The sequence below is a fragment of the Labeo rohita genome, chromosome 16 (genome assembly GCF_022985175.1).
Source record: "Labeo rohita strain BAU-BD-2019 chromosome 16, IGBB_LRoh.1.0, whole genome shotgun sequence".
Taxonomy (NCBI): Eukaryota; Metazoa; Chordata; class Actinopteri; order Cypriniformes; family Cyprinidae; genus Labeo; species Labeo rohita.
Window position 1 is genome coordinate 22,369,206 of NC_066884.1, and position 13,376 is coordinate 22,382,581.

At 37.2% G+C, this 13,376-nt stretch overlaps 1 protein-coding gene across 2 annotated transcripts in view; it reads left to right on the forward strand.

Annotated features, from left to right (window-relative positions):
* Window positions 1-13,376, forward strand: part of grik5 (glutamate receptor, ionotropic, kainate 5) — an 87,624-nt gene that overhangs the window by 2,031 nt on the left and 72,217 nt on the right. For both annotated transcript variants that reach the window (XM_051130931.1, XM_051130930.1), the window contains exon 3: window positions 5,352-6,505. The gene's annotated coding sequence lies outside the window, so the exon portion shown is untranslated. The remainder of the gene's footprint in view (window positions 1-5,351; window positions 6,506-13,376) is intronic.

The following is a 13,376-nucleotide window of genomic DNA, read 5'->3' on the forward strand; positions in this document are numbered from 1 at the left end:
AAGAAGATATTTTGAAGAATGCTTGTAATCAAACAGGTGAAGGTTGACGAAGATATTCTGAAGAATTTTGAACCAGACAGTTGTCGTTTCCACTTGACTTCCATAGTAGGGAAGAAATACACTCTTAAAAATAAAGATTCTTTAATGGCATCAATGGTTCTATGAGAACCTTGAACATCCATGAAACCTTACAAATGCAGAAAAGGTTCTTTAGAGTTGAAAAAGGTTCTTCAAAATGGTTTCAGGAACTGTTCTCTAAAAGGTTCTTGGGAGAACCAAAAACAGTTCTTCTATGGCATCACTGCAAAAATACCCTTTTGGAACCTTTATTTTTTTAAGAGTGTACTATGAAAGTCAGTGGGGACCAACAGCTGTTTGGTTTTTCAAGATTCTTCAAAATATCTTCTTTTGTGTTCAACATAAGAAAGAAACTTGTACAGGTTTGGAACAACATGAGGGTGAGTAAATGATGACAAAATTGTCATTTTTGGGTCGATTATTCCTTAAAGTCAGTTTATCTTCTTGTAAGTGGAGTTATTTTCCATAGTTTGTATTCAGGGTAACAGCAGAAATCTTTCCTGTTGCACTCATTGGCACTGCTGCTGTTTGTGTGTGTGTGTTTGTGTGTCTCTCTGTTATATCTGTGTGGTGGACACTGTTGCTCACTGTTAACAGCCAGATCCAGCTCACTCACATGTAGCTTCAGTCTTTTTCACATTTTCTACACTTGTGTGTGTGTGTGAAGAGAACATGGCAGTTCTTGTGGTGCCTCAGATGTGGATTTCTCACATTTCATCAATCCAGATATCTACCCTTTTGTCTCTGTGTCTTCCCACCTGATGAACACACACACATACACACCCACCCCACCAGATCTCACCTCACTCTCACACTAGTGACAGTGTGCTAACATGCTAAATGCTCCCATGGGATTATTTGTGTGTAGATGGCAGTGTATTGATCAGTAGTGCTTTAGAGAGCTTTAAAAGGTCACAGTTCAGGCCTGGTCATATTTTAGTGTCCATCTTCCCCTGCGTCTCACCCCCTTCTAGCCTTATTAACCATTTTACAGGGTTTGTGAGTCAGCAGGCCTTCAGCCCTTGTGTGAGCATGAAGAATGACTTGTCTGTGTTGGTAGAAGCAGTGAGAGAGCAAGAGAGGCTGAAGGGATGGCTGGTCCAAAGAACGGGAGGAAGGGATGGAAATAGAGAAGAAAAGAGGCAGAACTGAATAAGTCGCTCCTGAGAGCGACATGTGTGATAAGCAAGAGTGACACCAATGTCAAGACTGTAACCCCTCATAGTGATCCCTTCAGTCTCTGTCTCTTCACTTCTTCTGTAATTCTTTTGTAAAGTTTTCAGTTTCAGTTGTCAGTTTGAAAAATACATTTGCTTGAGTATTTGGCTAAAAAGTCAATTAAAAGTGTATTATTTCCCATGCCAACCTTAAATGTCATTCCCATGTCATTCAAGATGTTCATGTTTCTTTCTTCAGTCACAAAGAAATTAAGGTTTTTGAGGAAAGCATTCCAGGATATTTCTCCTTATAGCGGACTTCAATGGTGGCCAACGGGTTGAAGGTCCAAACTGCAGTTTAATGCACAACCTAGGCGGTTCCCAGGGTGTCACTTTTTGGTTTCTGAGATCTTCTTACTAGGTGTTTGCATATTACTGTGTGGTTGCTAAAATAATGTGGTTGGCCAAAATAACCCACCCATTAAGGTACGGTTAAATTTACAGTTGTTCATTGAATTTTCGAGGGCGAAATCTAGTCATATCAGTAGGACTCCACACGAAATTCATGGATTTGCCACATTGACTAAAAGAAAGCTGGTTGGTTTGAAAGTGACTTCTGTGTGAGCTGTGCTTTGTACATCAATACACTATTGGCACTAGACAAAGGGCCCGTTTACCCTTGAATTTTGCTAATAGGTATCATTCAATTATGTGCGACGAGGAGTGGGTTCACTTTTTGGAATTTTAAAACCACTTAAAATGAGTCCTTGCAAATACTCAAGTAAAATTACGTGGTGTAACATCTCATCATCTTTATCTAAAAGTAACATGCAAGAAATAGCACTGACGTGGGTTTTGTAGCAATAGCCAACAATGCATTGTATGGGTCAAAATATTGTTTTTTTTTTCATTAGGATATTAAGTAAAGATCATGTTCCATTAAGTTATTTTGTAAATGTCCTACCATAAATATCAAAACTTAATTTTTGATTAGTAATGTGCATTGCTAAGAACTTTTTTTGGACAACTTTAGAGGTGCTTTTTTCAATATTTAGATTTTTTTTTTTTTGCACCCTCAGATTCCAGATTTTCAAATAGTTGTATCTCAGCCAAATATTGTCCTATCCTAACAAACCATGCATCAATGGAAAGCTTATTAATCAGCAAAACCCTTTATTTTCCAGAATGAAAATTTCCTGATAATTTACTCACCCGTGTGTCATCCAAGATGTTTATGTCTTTCTTTCTTCAGCTGAAAAAAATTAAGGATTTTGAGGAAAACATTCTAGGAATTTTCTCCATATAGTGGACTTCAATGGTGACCAATGGGTTGAAGGTCCAAACTGCAGCTTCAGTGCAACTTCAAAGGACTCTCCATGATCCCAGCCAAGGAATAAGGGTCTTAACTACTGTAACGATCGGTCATTGTTTGCACTAGTTTGATCTCACACATTATGTAATCACGTGTGACGTAGGCAGAAGTACCGACCCAGTGTTTACAAAGTGAACGTGCAAAGAAAGTCAAATGCCCTTTACAAAAAAAAGGTAAAATGACAATATCGGGTGATTTTGAAGTTGGAGGAGAATTTGAGATCGAGTTTTTCACTCTACCCAACCTTTTTAAACCAAAGTACATAGACAACGAACTAACCACTGCATTGAAACTGCAATTTGGACCTTCAACCTGTTGGCCACCATTGAAGTCCACTATATGGAGAAAATTCCTGGAATGTTCTCTTCAAAAAACAATTTCTTCACGACTGAAGAAAGACATGAACATCGTGGATGACATGGGGGTGAGTAAATTATCAGGCCATTTTCATTCTGGAAGTGAACTAATCCTTTAAATAGCAGTTTTTTCTTTATTTATATGTTTCGCCCCTTTAAGGGTTAAATCTGTAATTGGTTTCTGAGGGTGTGCTGCTCAAATATGAATTTTGCTTCTAGAGCTGCATAACTGACCTCCCCAGTAGTTATTATTTTATTCTGTCTTTGCTGTTCTCTCACTGTCCCTCTGTCTCTGTCTGTCTCTCCCTTTTTGTCTCCACACCTCTCTGTGACCTCTCCTGTCTTCTTTTTTTTCTCTAACTAAGCATATCTCTTTAATGCAGTCCTTTTTTAACGTCTCATTCTCACTCTGCCACCGTCCATGTCACTTCCTCTCCTGTCTTTCATCACTCTTTTTTTTGTGTCTCCCTTCACCCCTCTGCTCTCCTCCTCCTCCTCCCCTTCATATCAGTCCTGCTGATGAGAGAGGCACCCTCATAATCAAAGCATGACATGGAGAATTGTATGGAAATAAGAATCTGGATAGAACAGCTCCACGCCTGGGATTCACCTTTAATTACCTCCTCCTTTCATATTTCTAGAACAGTCCGTCTCAACAGAGAGTTTTTACGCTCTGATGAGGCTGTTATTAGACATGACCATCTACAATTAGTCAGTCTGCGAACCCATGACCAGGTCCACATGAATTTGCTACAGATCCCTCATCTGTTGTGTGTTTGTTTGTTAAATATGCAGTCTAGCCACAACCCATTTTTGAATGAAACATGATATTTAATATTGTATTATGAAAAGTATGTTAGATGTTAAAGCCAACTGAATGCCAATTTGAATGCTAGTATGCTAAACAATGCCTAAACTAGTTATTTGGCTATTGATTAATACAGCTGAAGTCAAAAGTTTACATACACCTTGCAGAATCTGCAAAATGTTAATTATTTTATCAAAATAAAAGGGATCATACAAAATGCATGTTATTTTTAATTTAGTACAGACCTAAATAATATATTTCACATAACAGACATTTAGTCCACAAGAGAAAATAATAGGTGAATTTATAAAAATGACCCCTTTCCGAAGTTTACACTCTTGATTCTTGTGTTGTTACCTGTATGATCCACAGCTGTTTTTTTTTTTAGTAACTGCCCGCTGTTCTACAGGTCCCACAAATTCATTGGTTTTTCAGCTTTTTTTGTGTATTTGAACCCTTTCCAAGATCTTCAAATTAAAAACGCTTTCACCCCCCAGCCCTTAATGCATCGTGTTTCCTTCTGAAGCATCAGTGAGTGTTTGAAGCTTCTGTAATAGTTGCATATGAGTCTCTAAGTTGTCCTTAGTGTGAAAAGATGGATCTCACAATCATACAGTCATTGTTGGAAAGGGTTCAAATACACAAAAATGCTGAAAAACCAAAGAATTTGTGGGACCTGAAGGATTTTTCTGAAGAAAAGCAAGGATTTTAACTGTTCAGGACAAACAAGGGACTCATGAACGACTATCACTAAACAAAAAAACAAGTGTGGATTATTCAGGTAACAACAGTATTATAATCAAGTGTATGTAAACTTTTGATTTTATAAATTCAACTATTATTTTCTCTTGTGGACTGTAAGTAAATTTCTTTTATGTGAAAGATCTTATTCAGGTCAGTACTAAATAAAAAATAACATGCAGTTTGTATGATCCCTCTTATTTTTGTAAAATAATTAACATTTTGCAGATTCTGCAAGGTGTATGTAAACTTTTGACTTTAACTGTATATCCAATAGCCTGTGTGGCCTAAGTCGCATCAACAGCAAAAGAAAAATGTCTGTTGCTGGTTAAAGTTTTATAAGTTATTACTTATTCAAGACCTTTTTTTATTTGGAATAATGTGCAACAATGAATCATTCACAATAAGAGCAGGAACATCCATTAAGCAAGTAAATAGTGTCACATATGACTATTTGTCCCTGACATTCATAGTTAGACATTATTAGTAGTAGCTAATGTCAGTTCAGTCATGATACAGTACTTCAGTGGTTTTATTGTATGATAATGAGGCTGTGTTTTGATTGGATATTGATTGGAATGTAATGGTCTTGCCACGTCTGAGCACATCCATTCAATAACATTACATTAATTACATTGACACAGTACACTCGCTGTTATACACTGTAATATAAATGTATGTTGTAACTGAATTATTACAATAATGTGAGCTTGGAAGTACTATGAGATTGTGGTTTTTTATGGAATTTCAAAACTCCCTCATAGTCGTATCAGTATTGCCGTCTGTACTACAGCATAATGAATAATTGATCATGAATATTTCACACTGTTTTTCCTCAGGTCTTAAGCAACACAAGGCCACGAGACTCCGATGAGGAAATTCTCAGAGCGGCGACAGATGTGACGCCCCTCCTTTCCCCGGCGTCATCTGCGGTTCAGTTTGCTTCCACGGAGGCATAACAGGACCCGCCTCCATCCTATAGGTGCCATTGCGAGGAGAAAGGGAGTGTCTGGCGTGCCAAAGCTCATTTCTGAACTCCTGAAGGGAGGAGCCGTGGGAATTGGAGGGATAGCTGGATTGATGAGGGTGCTGGAGAACAGAGCGTGAGCTGCTCTCCACGTCTCCACCCGAGCGCTGGGCTCCTTAATCAGTTCGTCCTTCCAGACACTTGAGCTCGACTTATTCTGGAGAAGACTTCATATCTTCCACTATATGTTTTTAATCTACTTTAGTTTCTGTGCTCAAGTCAATGCTTGAGTCAAGGCCTGAGGAACAATTCGCTGTGAAACTAAAAGCAATAACATGTAAGGTAGAGTGAGGGTAAGCAGGGTAAAAGTGCTGACTGGTGTCGGAGCATTTGAGTTGGAGTGTTTATGTGCGTGCATGCGAGACTCAGAAGGTTCGTGCAGCAATGGATGAGGGTTTGTGCCGAGGGCTGACAGGAAGAGGCAGCTAGACGTCAGTGCATAACCGCTATGTGTGCGCAGGAGAGCGCGTTTGTGTGCGGATGTGCATGCGGGAGCATGTGATTGTCTCTTGGAGTGCAGAATTCTGAGAATTGGCCATTATTGCCGCTCTCTCCTATTTTTGCGTTGGAGCTGGGAGGGTCAACATTAACAGTGAGAGAGAGAAAGAGACGGATACAGCAAAAAATAAATAAATAAATATCAGTGACACTTCAGTTTTCTCTCACCATATTTTTGGTGCCCATTGGTGGGGTTCTTTTTCCTCTGAGTGCTTGAGCTTTGTACAAAAAAAACTACTTTTGTCCTATCGAAATGGATTATTATAAGAATCACAGCTTGTGAAGGGCTCTCAGATGGATCATTTCTAGCTGGAATACCTTCTCCCTTGAGACTCTCCGCAACACTCCATTTCTGTGACTTTCAACCTGTCATCCTAGAAGACGTGTTGCGATTCCCTGGAGGACTGCGTTCACTTGTTACCACAGCAATCCATGGCATCCTGTTCCTGACAAGGTCCGCTTCATTCTGTAAGTACTTTCATTCGTGTCTGTGCGAGTGTGTGTGTGTGTGTGCATGAGTGAGCATTTGGAATGAATCTGTACCAGTTGTTTAGGCTTAAAAGGCTTTAAGCTTGTTTATTTTGCCGGTCATGTAACCTGGTACGCTTGAAGTGATCGTACATGTGTTTTTACTTGGCAGACAATATGAGCTTTTTTATCGTTGTGACACCCACCTTACTCTGTCACTGCCCATTAGATGAAGTTCCACTCGTTTGTTTTGTTTTCTCTTGTGTAACCTTCATAGTGTGAGGAATGGGACGATTCGACTCCCTCCATCACCTGAAAGCGAATAGGGATGTGCCCTTAAACAGCCCAGTGAACTATGAATAACATCAGCACACACTCCCACCGTACGCACTTCCCACGGTGCTCTCCGGGCCTGAATATCCTCTTCTGAGTAAATGGAGTGCATTTATGGGCTTTTGTAGGCAGGCATGTAATAGACCTATTTGAGCTTCTCGTTCACATTTGGGATCCAGATTGGAAAAGTGTTGCAGGATCTGAATTACTAGAAGAGTTTACACCAAAAATAAATCATTTACTCACCCTCATGGTGTTACAGATTTCTTTGTTGCTATTAGATTGACCTAAAAAAAGTGTTATTTGGTAACTTTAAGTTTGACGTTAATCGTCACTGAGTGTAGTGCTCCGAATATGTGTGAATTTGAAATATACATTACCGGTCATAAGTTTTTGAAGAGCAAGATTTTTAATATTTTTTAAAGAAGTCTCTTCCAAGCCTGTGTTTGTTTGATCCAAAGTACAGCAAAAACGGTAAAATTTTGAAATATTTTTACTATTTAAAATAACCATTTTCTATTTGAATATATTTTAAAATGTAATTTATTCCTGTGATGTCAAAGCTGAATTTTAAGCATCACTGCTCCATTCACATGATGGTTCAGAAATCCTAATATTCTTATTTGCTGGTCAAAAAAACATTTGTTATTGAAAAGAGCTGAATTTTTTTCAGTTTTCTTTGATGAATAGAAAGTTCAGAAGAACAGCATTTATCTGAAATAGAAATCTTTTGTAGCATGTTTTTATTATCACCTTAAAGCATCCTTTCTAAATAAAATGATTTTGTATAGTTTATAATGTTACAAAAGCTTTTTATTTCAGATAAATGCTCATCTTTGGATCTTTCCATTCATTAAAGAATCCTGAAAAAATGTACTAATAATAATAATTGCTAAAAATTGCTAATAATAATAATAATAATAATAATAATAATAATAATAATAATAAATGTTTCTTGAACAGCAAATCAGCATATTAGAATGATTTCTGAAAGATCATGTAACACTGAAGACTGGAGTAATGAAAATTTTGCTTTGATTACTACATTTGAAGATACATTCAAATAGAAAGCAGTTATTTTAAAAAGTAAAAATATTTCACATTATTACTGCTTTTGCTGTATTTTGGATCAAATAAATGCAGGCTTGGTGAGCAGAAGAGAATTCTTTAAAGAACATTAAAAATCTTACTGTTCAAAAACTTTTGACTGGTAGTGAACTTTTTGGCGATCGCTAAATTAACGGAGAGAACTACCGTGTATACGCTCTCGCCAACCGTCTGGCCAAAATCTAATTTTGTACAGGTGTCAGACATATAATATAATAGGCTTTAAACGCTACAGTTACATGTCGGAGCTGTATGGAACACCAAATGTCTGGCGTCCAGAAAACATTTTAGACAAAAAATATGGAATTTTGCTGTGAAAACGCCATCTGTACTACAGAATACTGTATTTTGTTACGTTTTTTTTCATCTAAAACGCCATAAAACAGGTGTTTTCTGGACACCAGGTGCAGTTTTGGGCAGGTTACTTGGGAATTACTTTATTAAAGCAGTGTAACTGATTACATTTGATTACTTTTTTAAATTTCTAATAAATATTTTCAACTGTTAATCATTTTGAAACATTTAAAGCATCACCTTCATCACTTGAATTAAGATTATAATAATTCAATTTTATAGCACAAACACCACAAAATCAGACTTTGATATCTCTTTTTACTTTAAGATCATTTTGAGGTTAAATACAGATTTTAAAATCACAAGATATAGTTTTAATAGCTATGATACTATTTTTGAAATCAAATCTTTGCATAACTATGACAGGAAACACTGGCAACTAACAATGCCTTGAAATAAATAGTTAATCTTAAAAAATAAAGCATATCCATAAACCCAAATAGTGACAAAAAAAAAACCAAACAAATAAAATAAGCATAAGTCCTATTCTGTATCCTAAAATCCTGAAACATTGGTGTCTCACATTTTAGAGCAGTGCAGTTTGGGAAAGAAATAAATCAAAACTGTATGTGTGATGTATAGATGTATCAGATGTAGCCCTCTTTTGTAATCGTTAACATTTTCATCAGTGACTGCAATTTAATTACACATTTTTCTCAGTAACTGTAACAGATTACAGTTACATTTGAAGAGTTCAGATGCAAAAGCCTCTAAATCCATCTGACGTATTTCTTTAAAATGAGCATTTTTTTCTGGCTACTTTGTATAGGTTTCTGTGTAAGTACTGGTACTTCTGATTGGGCTGAGACTGAATTTAGCGAGTTTGAAGTAAAAGTATTTGATGGACGTATACTATGTGTCAGCAGCATTCACTCAGTATCATTATCTCATTTTTGACTGAGATGGCTTTTAGCTGGTTTTGCATCTAAACTCTTCATTTATTGTATAATTAATTACATTACATATAACAAGTTACTTCCCAACACTGATCAGATGTTTGTTTAATGGTGAATTATGACCTATTTGGTGTTCCATGCAGCTTCAACACAACTATTAATTTCACTGTTTAGCTAACGTTATTGCGACCAATATTTGGACATTCATCATTTTTGTGTTCTGCAAAAATAACATCATAGAGGTTTGGAGTCACATGGTGGGTGAGAAAATAGTGACAGAACTTTCATTTTTTGGGTGAACGATCCCTTTGACATCATATTTTAAACTGAAAACTAGAGGCGTTATGTAATCTCCTCAGTGTGTGACCGTTCTCCACAGGTTTAGCAAATCCTTTTTGACATAATGGATGTGTCTCTGCTCTAATAGAATAGCATGTCCTTTTGTCCTGCTGTCTTACTCCTGCTTATTGTGTGAACGACTCAGCTTTTGGCCAAGCTTTATGCAACTTTACAAGCCTCTTTGGTTGCTGGCGCACAAATGTGCATGTTTTCTGGCCTTTGGAGTTTTTGACGTTTAATTGACATTACTGTCACCTATCCAGAGTCTGAATGCAAACGGCAGCTGCTGCTTTGACATCAGCCTGTACTGTTGCCATGGCAGTGGGCTATTGTTACTTCTGTCTGGGCTGCAAATATTGGGAGAGGCACTGGTGTCCAAAAGCATTACGAGAGTTTACACTGCCCTAAAATAAAAACGTTCAGCAATAAACCTCTGCAGATTTGTTAACCGTAGGCAGCATCTCCTAATATCCTCATTCATATCCTGTAATAAACTGCCAATTGTTATTAGTTAAGTCACATTACTTCACACGTTCACACCATTATAAGATACTCCAGGAAGATCGTGCTGGTCTTATCAGCTTCTGTGCAGACAGAAAAGATGAATGATATCGTAGCCTACTTGGAGGAAACAACAAAGCTAGTAGGATTTCACAGTGTCTCAAATATGAGGCCCTGCCTGGACTGATACACGTCTTTGTAATTGTGCCAGCAAGATTCAGCGAGAATATCCCTCAATATAAACCAGATTTACTTCTACCTGTTTGGAGAACCTCCTGCACAGTAATATTCACTGAAATTGGAAAGGCCAAGCGAGGAAATAAAACTCTGATTGTCGCACAGGAGGACATGAGAAGGGTTCAACAGCGGGGATGAAAAAGCAGCTTTATTGTAATGTCAGAGAGATCTCTAGCAGAGCTGTTTCTGGCAGCAGCGAAGAGAGAATCGCTGGATCTTCACTCAGTGGAGCTTAGCGCGGTTTGTTCTTCGAGCCCTTGAAGGTTCACACGAGTTACGTATTGTTCGGAAACGTGCGGATCGACGGTTATTGTGCGGCGAATGCCGACAATGAAATGACCTCGCCGAAAAGTCGACATCACAAATATGACATCAGTTCCAGTTCATTGGTCCACTGGCAGCAGGATCGATACTATTGATCTGAAATAAGAGCTTGTCAGGTGTATTTGTGCGCAAGTGTTTGGGTCCATGTGTGAAAGAGATTAAAAAAGCTCCTGCCTCAGTGATTTTTTAAGGACACTGGGGAACGTATTTTAATGCCCTTCTTATAGCCCGGCATGTTCCTGAGTTGATAATCAGCCGTGCTGCACATGAGCATGCAAAATGTGATGAATGGTGTGGCTTGCAAATGGCATATTTACTAGTTCCTAGTGCATTGTTGGGCTGCACCGAGCTGCACTGTGCTGCTGAGTAAAGCATAAAACAAATTCTTGGTTTGATTGATGAGAATACCAAGAATAACACTTGAGATATATAAAAGGGAAAAATGCAGATGGATGATGTACGAAATAAAAAATGACTAAATTACATGGTTTCAAACCAACAATAGATTCAAAATCAAAAGTAATGTTGTCGGTAAAACTGTTGAAATGACATTTTCCAATGTCTCTGGAAATTGTAGGTCTGTGATTCATAAGTGAAATGTCCAAGAATAGCTACCAGCGCTCACTTCTTGATTTGTTCAGGCGTTGGTAGACGTTTAGTGAGCCCCAACAAGTGATCAGTTTCTAAGAGCCGTTTGATCTGATTCAGAAAGTGCAATAAAACCTCAAGCTCTGCTGAGCCATGTGCGCAAAGGCTTTCATTACATCCCATTTCCTCCAACACTCGGGATCATTTAGCCATTTAGCTTCTAATATTTAAGCCTGTGCGTGCCACTGTCGGAATCAAGGGTGCACTTAAATAGAAGAAACAGAAACATGCTTGCCGCTATGCACTGCTTTGGAGAGAATTAAAATAAATTGTTGATTTTTGTTCAAATAAAGATGAGAGCAGAAATTGGATTGGAATAAATTTTGGAAAGGAAAAAGAAAATGACGGCAGATGTTATTCCAGACCTTTTTGAAGCATTCTTCATGACAGTAATGATAGCCTTTTACCCCCTCAAGAAAAATGTAATGTTGAAAAGAAAGAAAAAACATTCAGAGTCATGGTAATGCTTTTGAAGTGCTTTTGCTTTAGAGAAAATACATTGGTCACCCTCTGCTTTTCATTTCCGTCTCGTTTTTTTCATTTCGTTCGTTTAGAACTGGGCCAATCAGGTGGTGTCACAATTAAAATCAATCTTCCATTAAGGACAAGTGGCTGTGCCTGTCTGCAGCTCTTACCTGTAGGCCCTCATTTCAGTCTTGCTCTGAAAAAGATCCATCTTTATTAGTCCTTCACACTGCAAAATCAATGGCAGCCCTCTTTCATAAGAGCACAGAGCGCGGGTGAACTCGGGCTCTCACATCTCCGCAGTTAGGCCTCAGCCATCTCGCCCTACAAAAGACAAGCCACTCAGAGGAAGGGCGTAGAAGGTGCAAAGGCTTGAAAAGCAAATGAAATGTGGGGTAGTGGATCATACAGTAAAGCTTCTAAGATTTAGAAAAAAATGAAGATCTCCCTTAAAACTTTTATGGCATTGTAGATGCTCTTCTTATTTTGCAAAGGCTATTCTGAAGACTATTTTTTGGACATATAGTCAATGACATAGGGCTGTACAGTCGATTAATCATGATTAATCAATTTAACAGTCCTACAATAAGATGGCATTAATAAGAAAATGTACACATCTACATTCTTTTCAAAAGTTTTCACCCCCCTTAATGCATTGTGAAAAGATGGATCTCAAAATCTTAGTCATTGTTGGAAAAGGTTTCAAATATACAAAAATGCAGAAATAAACTGAATTTGTGGGACATAAAGGATTAAAGGGAACAGCGGGCAGTTTAACTCATGAACAACTATCACTAAACAAACAAACAAACAAAAACATAACACAGATCATTCAGGTAACAACACAGTATTAAGAATCAAGTGTATGTAAACTTTTGAACGGGATAATTTCAACATAAATTCAACTATGTTTTTCTCTTGTGGACTATATGTGAACGTCTTTTATGTGAAATAGCTTATTCAGGTCAGTACTAAACTAAAAATAACATGCATTTTGTATGATCCATCTTATTTTGATAAAATAATCTTTTCAAGGTGTATGAAAACTTTTGACCTGTATGTGTATGTATCTTTATCTATATCTATATATCTCTATGTGTCTATATATGTGGGGAATATTTGGGTATTTAGGGAAATTGCTCTATAATTTTAATTGAAAAGTCTCAGAAGAATGAAATTTTTTAAAACCTCAATAGGTAGTTTGTCATAATTTTATTATTACTTATAAGGAACAAAAAGTGTTTGCACTACATAGCATAATATAAATGACATAAGACAAGGTGAGTATATTTGATAATTATTATAATTACAAATCAAGGTTAGTTCAGGTTGTAAAATGTCATGTGGTGCGACTGTCAAAAAACAAACAAACAAACAAACAAAAAAAAACATTTATGAATTAATAATTCATGATAGTTGTAATAAATACTTTTAAAACTATAAAAGGAACCAAAAAAAGAGTTTTAGAGTCATAAAATTTCAACTTTGAAACCAAAATGAAAAAAAGGATAAAAAGTTCACCCAAAAATGAAAATTATCCCATGATTTACTCACCCTCAAGCCATCCTCTGTGTATATGACTTTCTCCTTTCAGACGAATACAATCAGAGTTATATTAAAAAATGTCCTGGCTCTTCCAAGCTTTATAATGGCAGTGAGTAGGTGTT